This window comes from Xiphias gladius, chromosome 9 (assembly GCF_016859285.1).
Source record: "Xiphias gladius isolate SHS-SW01 ecotype Sanya breed wild chromosome 9, ASM1685928v1, whole genome shotgun sequence".
Classification (NCBI taxonomy): domain Eukaryota; kingdom Metazoa; phylum Chordata; class Actinopteri; order Istiophoriformes; family Xiphiidae; genus Xiphias; species Xiphias gladius.
Window position 1 is genome coordinate 5222649 of NC_053408.1, and position 12243 is coordinate 5234891.

General features: G+C 40.6%; 1 protein-coding gene across 5 annotated transcripts in view; it reads right to left on the bottom strand.

The window, feature by feature from the left end:
• The window catches only part of LOC120794794 (leucine zipper putative tumor suppressor 2 homolog), a 35171-nt gene that overhangs the window by 17822 nt on the left and 5106 nt on the right, over positions 1–12243 (bottom strand). For 3 of the 5 annotated variants that reach the window (XM_040136134.1, XM_040136138.1, XM_040136133.1), the window contains exon 2: positions 3102–3232. The exons of the other annotated variants lie outside the window; for them this stretch is intronic. The gene's annotated coding sequence lies outside the window, so the exon portion shown is untranslated. The remainder of the gene's footprint in view (positions 1–3101; positions 3233–12243) is intronic. 5 annotated transcript variants of the gene reach the window in all.

Here is a 12243-nt window from a genome sequence, read left to right on the forward strand (position 1 = left end):
GTACACGTGTGCATCATTTCCTGTGAATACCTTGTACATAGAGTATGCGACTTGAAATGTGCGGGAAAAATACTCTTACATAGAGAGGTGATGCTATACAATTGGCGCCAGACATGAATAGTATCAAAAATGGGGTTTAACATAAAGAAAATCTTATCATTGCATTATTTTATTTTTGGCCTTTGGGGGTCAGCACAACAAGCTGTAAACACAACATCGGCAAATGATCACCTTAAGACGTCACATCAAATGTCTTAGCAAAAAGTTGCTTATCTACACGTCCAGACGACACACGGTACCATCAGCTTTCATATGGAATCGTTCTGGCCACCTGATGAACACAAGTCCAATATTTACGCTCCTTTTAGCTCTGTCTTTGGAGGGTTTGTTTATAAGAAGACTTTCACTAAAAGCAGCTGCCTGCGGCTGCTGGAAATTGAGAGTGAAGCAGAATGGTAAAGTTGGCGGGCCAGAAATCCAAAAGGATGAGCTGAAAGATGGTAAAACACTTCCAAAGAGCTGAGGGAGACGGCAGATCTGAGTGATAGTCCTCTGTGGGTTCGTCGCCACATGGTAACACCCTCACATATTACATGTGGTTATTTGATCCATTGTTAATAGAAATACATTGATTAATGTAGCTTTAAGGTTTAAAAGCGCAGAAACACTAATCTCCTGAGTAATCGGCCGGTCAGCTTCCAGAAGTTTATTCTCCTGTGACAGTAGCAGCATTTAGCCTTTGCCTTGACCTATAATCCACCTTCTGGCCAAAATGAATGAGAAAAAAAAAGAAAAAAAAAAAAAGAAAAAAAAGGACAAGATGGTGCAGTCGGAGCTCAGTTGCTCAGCTCCCAGATGAAGAGATGGGTAAAGTGGGGTACGAGAAGTAGGCTATGCCCTGCTGCCGCCTTACACACACACACACACACACACACACACACACACACACACACACACACACACACACACACACACACACAGATCTGTCCCTCTCCCTCTCTTTTTTCAACTCCCTCTCTCCCTGCTCCTATAACTGGGTCACACTGGTAGGCACCAAGTTTGTCCTTCAGGCAAGGCCGGGGAGGGAGTTCAAGATCATTCTTGGTCCCGTCTTGATTGGAGGTCTGGAGAACACTGAATGTGCCGCAAGTACTGTAAAGCCTGTCCTGCTGCAGCCAAAGCAACAGAGATGGCTCCCGGAGTCCTGGATTGGACAACAAACACCATCAATCAGCCATCCCGAGGCCACCAGTGCTGGGATTAGGAGGCAGGCTGCAAATCACCTCTTTGAATGCAACCATTAACACAACCTCTTTATAGGTGGGTGGGTGGGTGGGTGGTGGTGGGGCTAACATGAGTCAGCCCCTTTTGAGGGAGTAAATTAATAGGCCCAAGCAGCACAGTAAAATCAGGATATGTGCAGGTCTTGAAAAGCATTGAATTTAGGGGGCTGAATTCAATGCTTTTCAAAAAAAACAAAACAAAAACAAAGGCCTTACATTTAATTTACAAAGGTCTTAATTTTTTTCTTGCCTGCCTTAGACTAACATTAGTTATAATTTTTTTATAAACTGAGGAGATATGTACAGCTACAAAGATCATCAGCTCACAATGGACAAGTCCAGATATTAGCTAAAACTGAAATTAACTTTAATTATTCAATAATTTTTTTAAATTTGTTAATCCATCAATCGCTTTTCTCCTGCGTAATCGGGTCCAGTTCACATTAATTAGCTAGTTATATCATTAGGAATCATTTTTATATACAGCTGGGAAGCACTGACAAAATTGTATATGTCAATAAATGTATGTATTTAATAATAATAAAAAAAAAAAAGTGTAAGCTTTACTTCCCTACGGTTTTTGTCCATAATTCTTTGATAAGTATGACTGTAAAAAATATATCAAATACCACTGGCATAGCATGTGGTTTTAAAAAAGGTCTTAAACACTCTTACATTTAATTTGGTGAACCCAGCAGTAAACCTTGAAAATGCCGACTCTGTGGCTTCCTTCTGTCTGCAGGGAAATATGAGGGAAATTAAAGTAAAACACCAGTTAAAACAAATACTTCCAATGTGGCTTTGCAGTAATGTTGGGTACATCTGTCTGGTGGTTTGTGGTTTATCCTCTTCAGTAATATAAAATTTATTATCCTACAGAGATACACAAAACATTTAAGAGAGCCGTGTGTGGGCCAATTTCTGGTAAACTCTGGAAGTGGCTCCTTAGAGGCCACAGTTCTGGTTTATCTGTATCCATAGCGGATGCCAAGGAGGTCATCCATCATAGGCCGAGCTGCTGTCTCTCCACGGTCGGTCAGCCTGCTCCCTTCTATATTTTCATAACAACGGCTCACGTCTGGGACCAGGAACCGACAGAAAGCTAGGCCATCCGTCAGTGTCCGTGCTGCCTCTGTGTGGGGACGTCGCTCCCACTGGATGCTGCAGCTAAAACTGGCCTCGACCAGCCGGCCATTTGGACCACATACTTCCAAAATAATCCACCATGGCACAGAGCAATCTACGAACACCTTTTAAATAAAACTCAGCACTTGGCAGGGGATGGTTCATTAGTTTTAGACACAAATGAAGAGAAGGGAGAAAGAGTGAGACCTCTGTAGATTGAAATAACTACTCCTAGTAAGTCCTGTCATAAATCCACAAAAATGGGGCTGGCTGTTTTGAGTTGGCAGGCGTCCGGGCCTAGCCACACTCTGATTTACTGTATAGTGTGCCAAAGAGATTAGGGTTACGCCTCCAGCTCTGGAATTACAGCAAAACCCTATCCGTGATTAAGATCTGTTGCTAACTCCCACACAGCAGTAATGTGTTAACATCCACACACAGAGTGTTATGCTGCAGCCGCTTCTTTATATCAAAGTCTCAACCAGAAATGGTCATGTTTGGTCTCAACTAAAAGCAGCAACCTTGTGTGTTAAAATTCCTGCAGTACTCTGAGAATGTTTGTATAAAACTAAAGCCTCAAGGTCAGAGAAAAAGATGGTAGGTCCCGTTTCACATATCAGGGAAAAGCCAAAAAGTTCAGAGTTCTCATTTGTTCAAATTGAAACCACATTTCCTTCTCAAGGCTCCACTAACCTGTCAATGACACCCTGTCTTCAGCTTCTGGAGGCCTTAGAAAAGCAGGGGGTACAGGCCGGTCGAGCATCCCAGGAAATCACACCGGTGAACAGATCTTCATTCTTTCCTCGTCTCTCTGATCTCCCAGACTGAGGGGATAAACACCAGAAATACTTGTTGTTGAATCAGCAGAGGAGACAGTGAGACTACTACCACTGTAGTGAGCTGGAAACCTGAAATGTGACAAGTGTGTTTATGGAAGTCAGCGAGAAAGAGGAAAATCTGAGTCATGTTGGCAAAAAAGCTTCACATGGAAGAAGGTTGAGACATGGGATTTTCCATGTCAACAAGAATGAAACCCCAAACTAGCACCCACTTCGCAAAACAACTCTCTCATGGGTTAAGTAAAAAAGTTACTGTTGATTCTTTAGCGTTTGTAAAATCACCACAAAGTTCGTGGGGTTTCCCCAACAAGACAAACTTAACACAAATACACTTTGTGAGTGAAAAATCTTGATAAAAACAGACAGATTTTGGATCAACTTCTACCTTGACGTCTAAAAAGACAAAAAGGTGAGAAGCCAACTGCCACCATCTGGAAAGAACAGAGTCTGCAATTCATTAAGCTGGTGTATTAGTGCTAAAGCAATATTTAAGTTTGATGTAGAAGAGCAAGAGAAGAAAAGACAATGAAAAGTGCCAGAGCTGATCAGACCAGACAGACATTTTTTCAGTCTGACTAAACACAGCCCTACTGCAGTTAGAACATTATTGCAAAATATTACTTTTGATTATATTTGGCAGTAGGTTTTCCGGCAAACAATGTCACGTCCAGTATAATGAAGTACTGACACTTATGGAAGAAGAAATAATAACACTGATGTTGGAAAAGTGTCCAAACAAAATCTTCCTTCCTTAAACCTCAATTCTGCAGATTTCTTCCTCTTTCCAAACCAGTTTTTCAGGGTGAAATTTGTCCCTTCTCATGTTAAAGTACAACTGAATTTCATATTTCAGGATCGGGAGTGTTTGCTAAATTTAACGTTACCAGCTGCCAGGCTTCACTTAAAGCTAAGCAAACCTTCAGCTTCTCCATCTGTGCTGAACATACTGTTTTAGTGCGTTACAGACAGATGGAAGTGTTGAGGAGACTGTGGCTTCCCACATGTAATGTAGCTCAATCCAGATGGCTTTAAGACTTGCCGCATGATATTACACTGTGACAGCGCCAAGCCAGAGAGTATACTTTGAGCCCTGTAAGGTATTAACTTAATAGCTGTTTGTTTTAAAGGCTGACAATCGACCTACAGATCAAAAACAGGTGTTTACTCAAGAGGGACGCTCCTCTCACCTGCTACTCGACATTGAAAGGGATAATCTTCATTACAGAAGACCGAGCAGCAGAGGGAAAGACACAGAGAGACGAGTATGAGCACTGGATGAAAAGAGAGGAGAGGGCGGCACTGTGATTATCATTTCATTACATTATTCCTCTGCTGAACGGGCACCTTCAAAGACAGACGTCAATACCACTAAACCCTCACTGTGACCTGCTAAGTGACCCACAAATCAATCAACAATCAATGAAGTGGAGGGGTAAAGATAAGGAGTTACTTGTTCATCTCCATCGGAAAATGAAGCCACTTTATTTGGGAGAAAGAGCCGACTTAAATGGATTTGTGCAATTTAACCCTTCTCAGAAAATTACTTTGAAGCAGACGTGCACTGCTTTCATGACAGTTCAAAGAAGATAATGCACACGTAAACACCTGCAGTGAATAGAGCCTCTTCTGACTGAAACAGTGATTAAATAGACAGGTAACAAAGTGTCATTATAAGTGTAAAGAAGGTTTTTTTTATTTCCACATTAAGGGCTTGTTTACAGTATCCTGTAAATCTGCCTCCTCCTGCCCTCTCTCTGTGCTTCCTTCACTTTTTCCTCACAATTTTCAGATTTCATAAGACTTTGGTGTAGGCCAAATAAATAGCGTTCATCCACCACGGTGGCAATCGCAAGAATTTTCTCTTATGAACTTCCAACAGTAAAGCAAATCAGTTAATGACTTGTGACAACAAATGTTAAGATCTGTGCATCTGTTTGAGTCCACCAAAAGGATTATGTTTGGACATCTACAGTATGTGGGTGTCCCAGAGGGTAGAGCACATTCAAAACAGTCTGTATCTTCTAAAATCTGACAATGGTGATGAACAGATGAAAGAACACAGATTAATGTTTAATCTGTAGGAGGTCCAACAACCTCCCATCTGACCAAAAAAACAGGGAAAAGAAGGTCAGGTGACCTCAAAGTTCAGTATCCCATAGGGAAAAGGACGATTTAACCAGTTTTGACACAATAAGCAAACAGACATCATTAAAGTCTAGACTAGTAATACTTTCACAGCTATTTGACGTAATTAAAAAAGTGAGGGTTAGTTTAATTACCAAGTACAACAAATAATACATGGCCCATTAGAAGGATTCTTATAGTTTAAAGATTGTAGGCAATCTGAGGTTTCACAATACATAGAAAAATTGCAGAAACAACTAGTTACATCTTTCGAAATTGCTCTGCTTTTATGTCAAGTTGTTGACTGTCAAAAAACAAGTGACTTGTGGTAACTTGTGATGGGCATTCGTAATCCTTTCGAAAGACGTGTGCTGCTTACCTGTTTCCTGAGATGTGGACTGTGTTCTCAACATAATCTGTAAGGTCTCGTTTTATGTATTCCATTTGCCTTTTTTACTTTTAAAAGGTTTTATGTTATGGCCTAAAGTAATAATGGTCCTATTTTTTGGGTGCATCACTTATGCTTGTGTCTTTATTTATTAGTTGACTTAGTTGCATTTTTTTTTTTTTTTTTTTTTTTAAATAAATGTAGAGGCTTGATGGGCTCCTGATCTCCACTAATATCCTTTTAGAATGTGTGTCAGTTTGTGGCTTACTGTTACTACTGTTATACCTTTCATATGTTGTGCACCGTGAGTTGTTTGACTTGTGCATCTTTTCTTATTGTGCATGGACGACTTGAAGAGTTGCAGATTTAAAGCCTGATTACATTCATAAACATTTAACATTAGTGTGTGCAGTTGTGCAAGTTGAAGCACCATGACAAGCAGCAAGCTTACAAGTACACCGTGCAGTGGTCGGGAGGTTGCATGAAATAGGATGGGGTGCAGGAAATAAATTTAGATAACTATTGGGAAGGGCAGTGTAATAGAGGAGAAGTAATGAGGATAAATGTGGTTCTGTATTTGCCAGGCTTTCAGGCACGCACACACAAAAGCATGTGAACACACACACATGCAGATTCACATACGCAGGGCCAGCAGACTATTAAGGAACAGGGAGGTGGCCCGCTCCTTCCCTGTCCAAACACTGCCACCCCACAGCACTTAGCTTTATTATTCTAATGTTCAGCCGTGTGCTGAAGGTTTCAGGCAAGTTAATAAACTAAATAAAAGACGGTGGGACCAACACACTTTGAACAAAGGCCATGCAGAAAATAGGGAAGTGGTGTAACATAATGAGAGATCATTCAACCAGACATGTTGACATTATTGTACTCTGGATATGCGAGACAATGCTAGAATGCACAGCAGACTAACTGCAAAAATGCAGTTTATTATCATTTGACAGCTGCTTGTTTATACACTGTTGTGGTCAAGAACGGTTTGTTAGAGAATATTAGAATTTTTGTGTTTAGAAATTCTGAAATCATACCGCTGTTTATTTAAAAAGGATAAAATGGGCAGAGAGTGGGAAGTGAATCCATTGGGAAAACTGGCACGTCTGCCTTGTTTAGACAGCGAGAAGATGGCCCACATGGAAAGCATCACATTTCATCTTGAACAACCCAAAATCTCTGTATTTTCTCAGACATCCTTATTTAGGATCATCCAGGCCAAACCTCAAACATCCTCTTACATTTTCGAAACCTACCGAGAAAACTCCTTCCATTTCCACTGTTCTGCTAGCAGTGAGGGATTGAGGATGAGGAGGAAGCAAGACGGACCAGGAGTGCAGCCGTAAGTGAAAAGGTGGTGTTTTTGAAGAGGTATTGAATGAAAAATTAGTTATAAAATTTTTTTAGACACATTAAAATGCTGAAGTGAAAAGCAATATTTTCAGGGATAAGTGGCTATTAGGGCTGGGCTGATATGTTTGAAATAATTATTACGGTATTAATAAAGACTTTTCTCAATTCGTTACATATCAAGTAAGACAACTGTATGCAAAATTACATAAAATAATCAAACTGATGTTCAAAGCAATAACCTGTGTTTCATTGTTAAGTATACATCTCTTCATATGTGTAAAACAAAAGCTTCAATACAGGATTTTGTTTTACATTTCTTTTGTTTTTAATTACAGGAGTATATTATTGTTAATATAGTTATTGTTCAGTAAGTAGACTGCTGGGTTAAATCATGTATCTTATTTATAAGTGGCTATGTATTCAACTGATAACATAAAGTGGCATCTGCCAACCAAAAATAAGATGAAAAATAGATCACCGCTAGGACAGCCTATGTTCTGTTGGCGTGGAGGGATGGATGGATGGATGAACTCCATGTTGTTTAAATACTCCAAGTGAGCGTGGAGGACCAACGGCTCTCCACGCTCATTACTTCAGATCCACTTCCCCTCTGCCTGCGTAAGCCCTTATGCAACGCTGTGATGCGGCTACTGCCCGACTGTGCATCCCACCACCCACGTAGCTTCTGATCCGCACCCTTGTTCTTCCCTACCACCTCTTCACCTCTCAGCCACTCAGCCTCCCACCACACAGTCAGCCTCTCCACTCAAAAACCTTCACTTCAGTGCTGTTTGGCAGAGACCAGTCTTTAGTACACACATCATTTCTTACTTGTGTCTCGTATGTTTGAGACGTCACGTTTTTATTAGTATGAGTACGTGTGTTTAATAGAGTGCGTTCCCATGGCCTCTCGGCAGGAGAATAATCAGGCCAGAAATCACACACAGAGTGAGGACAAATGTGTTTAAAAATATCCAAAACCAACCAACCTCAGGGAGGGCACGGAGGGGTCGCCCCACTTACATAGGTCCAGCTACATACTGTACCTCTAACTCCAAGAAAACTAAACACGGACGAAAAAGGATGGACAGGATGGAGACACAGAATCGTTAAAGCAATATTTTACGAGACATCTTTTTACTTTTCTGGGCAGCCTAGGAAAAACTGACAAAACAAGATTGATATCCCAGCTCTAAACTTCATAGAGGAGAAAGGGTGAAATATTACTCTGGGTTATGAGTTTCAAAATGAAATGAAAAAGGCATGTTTGGTATTTGACCATTTATGAATAACTATGACCTAGTTGGGTGAGAGTGAACAAAAGGAGGAAATGAGGGCCAAAGTGGAGAGACTGAAACAGAGCACAGAAAAGTGGACAGATAGTATAATTCCAGTTTAATGCTACTTTTTTACAATAATTTTGGCCATTACTTCTATTGGTTATGATAGATTTATAGTCCCCAAAGTAATGACTGAGATCTAGGAACCTGGCAACATTGCTAGAGCTGCCACGATTATTTGATTAATAGATTTGTCACAAGTCATTTTTATAGTAAAATCCCAAACATTTTGATGGTTCCAGCTTCTCAAATGTGGGAATTCACTACTTTTCTTGGTTGTGCATTGTAGTAAATTGAATATTTTCAGGTTTTGGACTGTTGGTTGGACAGAATAAGACATTCAAAGAGGTCACCATGTGCTCAAGGATGTGCTGGTGGGCATTTTTCACTGTTCGTTTTAATCGAGTTATGAGAAAACAACCGGCAGCCCTAGACATTGCTGCAACAAAGTCCCGCAGGGCAAGAAATATAAGTAGTCAGACGATCAGACAGGTGGTAAACAAGTCTACAGTTTGGCCATATTATGTATACCAAATTATTTCAAGTGAAACCTAAATTAAATTTCAGTAATAATCTCACATTGCACAGAAAAGGAGTGTGTGCAAAACTACCGCAAGTTACATGTGGAAATCACAAATAACGAATTGTTGTTTTCAGTTCAGCTCAAAGAACCAAAGTCGCCGAGTATGTAGTTTATCCACTCACGTTCTGTGCAAAGCGAGTGCATCAACATTCAAATGCACTTCACAACACTGCGACGTCCAGCGCCGATTCTGACTGTTTTCGGTTGAGTAGTATTTTCAGCATGTCGCTGGTTCATCCTGCTACATTCAGTTAAATACAAGACTAGGCCTATGCAAGCACGGTTTATAAGGTTAAAAAGCTTGGCAGCCACCTATCTGCACCAAAGATATAACTTCACGAGTATTTCTGTGGCTTTTGCAGTGTTCCAGTAAGCTCTTACCCAGGCAGAAACATTTTTATGTAACTCGGCTGAGCTGACAACGGTGCTCTCAGTCACCACTGCTTTGATCAGTGACACTGATGATTCAGTATTGAAGAAGGAAGCCGGTCTGTAAGCTGTGATGGATATTTACAACAGATGTTTTGGGTAATAATTTTACCATTTTTTGTTGTTTGTTTGGGACAGTTTTTAAACTGATATACAACTCCATCTCAAATTGCTGATCTGTTTGTCTGTTTTCAGTTTGTGAGGTTTCTCATGTTCTTAACCCACAGTCTGTGGCAAAGGCTGTGGGCTACACCACAGTCAGGGAGTGTGAGATGGATTACAGCGGGATACCAGGCAGTTAACACAGCTGAAGAGTGAGTGAGTGGGAAATGTGAGGAAGAGTTTGTGAGAGAAACGAGGGATTGGAAGACAGGAAAAGGAAAAAAAAAGGAGGAGAGAAATAGGAGTCAGGGAGGCTCCAAGCCTGTACTGTACATCAGCACATATGGGCCTCCCTGCAGCAGCTGTGAATGTCATGATCACACTAACTACCACTGCCAATCACAGCCAATCATGGGAACAGGGCATGTTGTTATTTGTGCCTTTTTTAGCACACAATCATCCACAAGTGACAACAGATACACACTATATGTACATGCTGTGTAAAATATTATCCTAACACAACTTAATTTTGGTATAAACTCAGACTGTCTTAGTGTGTTACAGAGCTAGACCGATAAATCAGCCACTGTTAGCCTATTGCAAAACGTATCGGTATTTTTGTATATTGCATGACGGCCTGTAAGTACAAATGTGCCAAACTGCTGTAGGTATGAAGTAATTTAGAAATAATGGCATCTTTACATGGTTTGTCGACCAGAGATGGTGGTGGTGGTGGTGGTGGGGGGGGCAATGGCCCCTTCCCTCCTTCCAACCCTCCTATTTCCAGCTCTCTTGTTCCGACCACACCTATCTTTGAACTCGGCACTCATTTTGATCTCAACTACACAACTGTAAAATTTCGTGACTGTATCTTGCCCAGATGTGATGCTGATCAAAACCGCCTCTATGGTATTTTCCCACTAGAGTAGGTGTCTCCAGGACCACAATTTGCCATGATGACGCAGACACACACACACACAGACTCACAAGGTGGAAACAATACTGGCCCAGCTGTCACAGCTGGTAACCATAACAATCATGTGATGGGTACATGAATGTCTGAACCTAATTTTAAAGTAATCCACCTCAGAGATGTTGAGACATTTCATTCAAAACCAGAGATATGAACCTTGTGGTAGCACTAGAGGAAAAGTTCAGGGATCACCAAAGATCATCGTCTGGGCACAAAACCTCAAGTCAGTCTAATAGTTGTTGACATTTTTCAGTCTAGACTAAAGAGGTGGACTGATCAAACAGCAAACCGATTCAAAGAGAGCACACAGCTAAACTGCTCAGAAGAATTCCCTTCCCTTAGTTACAGGGAGTGTAGTCCTTTTATTATTTCACAGTCATCAGTACCCAGAGGAAGACACTGTACTGTTTGTAAAATGAAAAACAGAACTGGAAGTGTCATCTATCCTTTGCGTCATGTTCAGATATAAAACAACCCTGAATCTTCTAAATTCAGTGAGTGGTCTGGGACTTTTTAAGAGCAAGTTCAGCCGGGACAGAGCAAGTGGACTAATGTTGCAGAAATCAACTACTATTGCATAGAAATTGATTAATAAAATGTTCATTTTAATTTTAGCAGTACTGTAATAATCTTCACATGGAAATTTTGTTTCCTAGTAACATCAACATCATTCATTTGTTGCACTTGGTTTGTTGAGTTTGTATGGAGTGTTGTCAGAGAGTCATATAAAGTCTATTTTGTTATTATATCCATACTTAATACTTGTAAGAGCATTTTCTAACTGAACACAGGGACTTTTTTCCAAATAGATTGCAAGCAAGAAAAAAAAAAAAAAAGTTCAGCCACCATTAATTTTATTATTTACACCTGTGCTTTTCTTACTATGACATGAGTAAGGAAATGGTTAAATTCTACTGTATTATCCACAGAGGAGATTAAGACTGTCACTTAGGAATCCAGAGGACTAAGATCACATTCAAATAGAGAAATATCAACATGAATGCACTGTGATGCACTCTTGAGAAGGAGAACAGGTTGACTTAAGTTAATAAACAGGTAAAGAAGTAAAGAACGTTCTAATGGACTATGAGTTAAATTCATACAACTTTTGGGGAAGTTTTGGAAAAGGATGTGGACTGTTACAAGGAAATTAGTTTTAAAATACGGATGGTGGTTTAGTACCATGGTCCATTTGCACTGAGATGGGGCCATTAGTCAAAGCGCTAGGAAATGAGGTGACAAGATATGGCAATTTTGGGAGGTAAAACATGCCCACAGATTAATGGTCTCAGTGCTCTGCATCTGAAACTTGGGACGGAGCAGAAAAAAATGAGGTTTCACCAAAGAAAAGTAAGTGGGAAACGTGTGTGTGGGTGTCATACACCTCTTGCTAAATCATCTAAATACTTCCTATACTCTATATTCGTCAAATATTCATGATCACAGACCTGGTCAGGTCAGGACAGATACTCAGCTCCAGATTAACCAGAAAAGGAAGAAAGAAAAAAAACAAAAAACAAAAAAAAACCCAGGAGTCCTGACCCATTGCTAGGCTCAGGGATATGAGGTGTCTGAAACCTCAGCCCCTGCCTCTCAGTGCCCTCAGACAGCTGTGCAGTCCAGCTGCGTGCAAAACTCAGAGCTGGCTAAGAATACCAACCCAATCCTGGGGAGGAGATAAGGTCAGAAACCCTG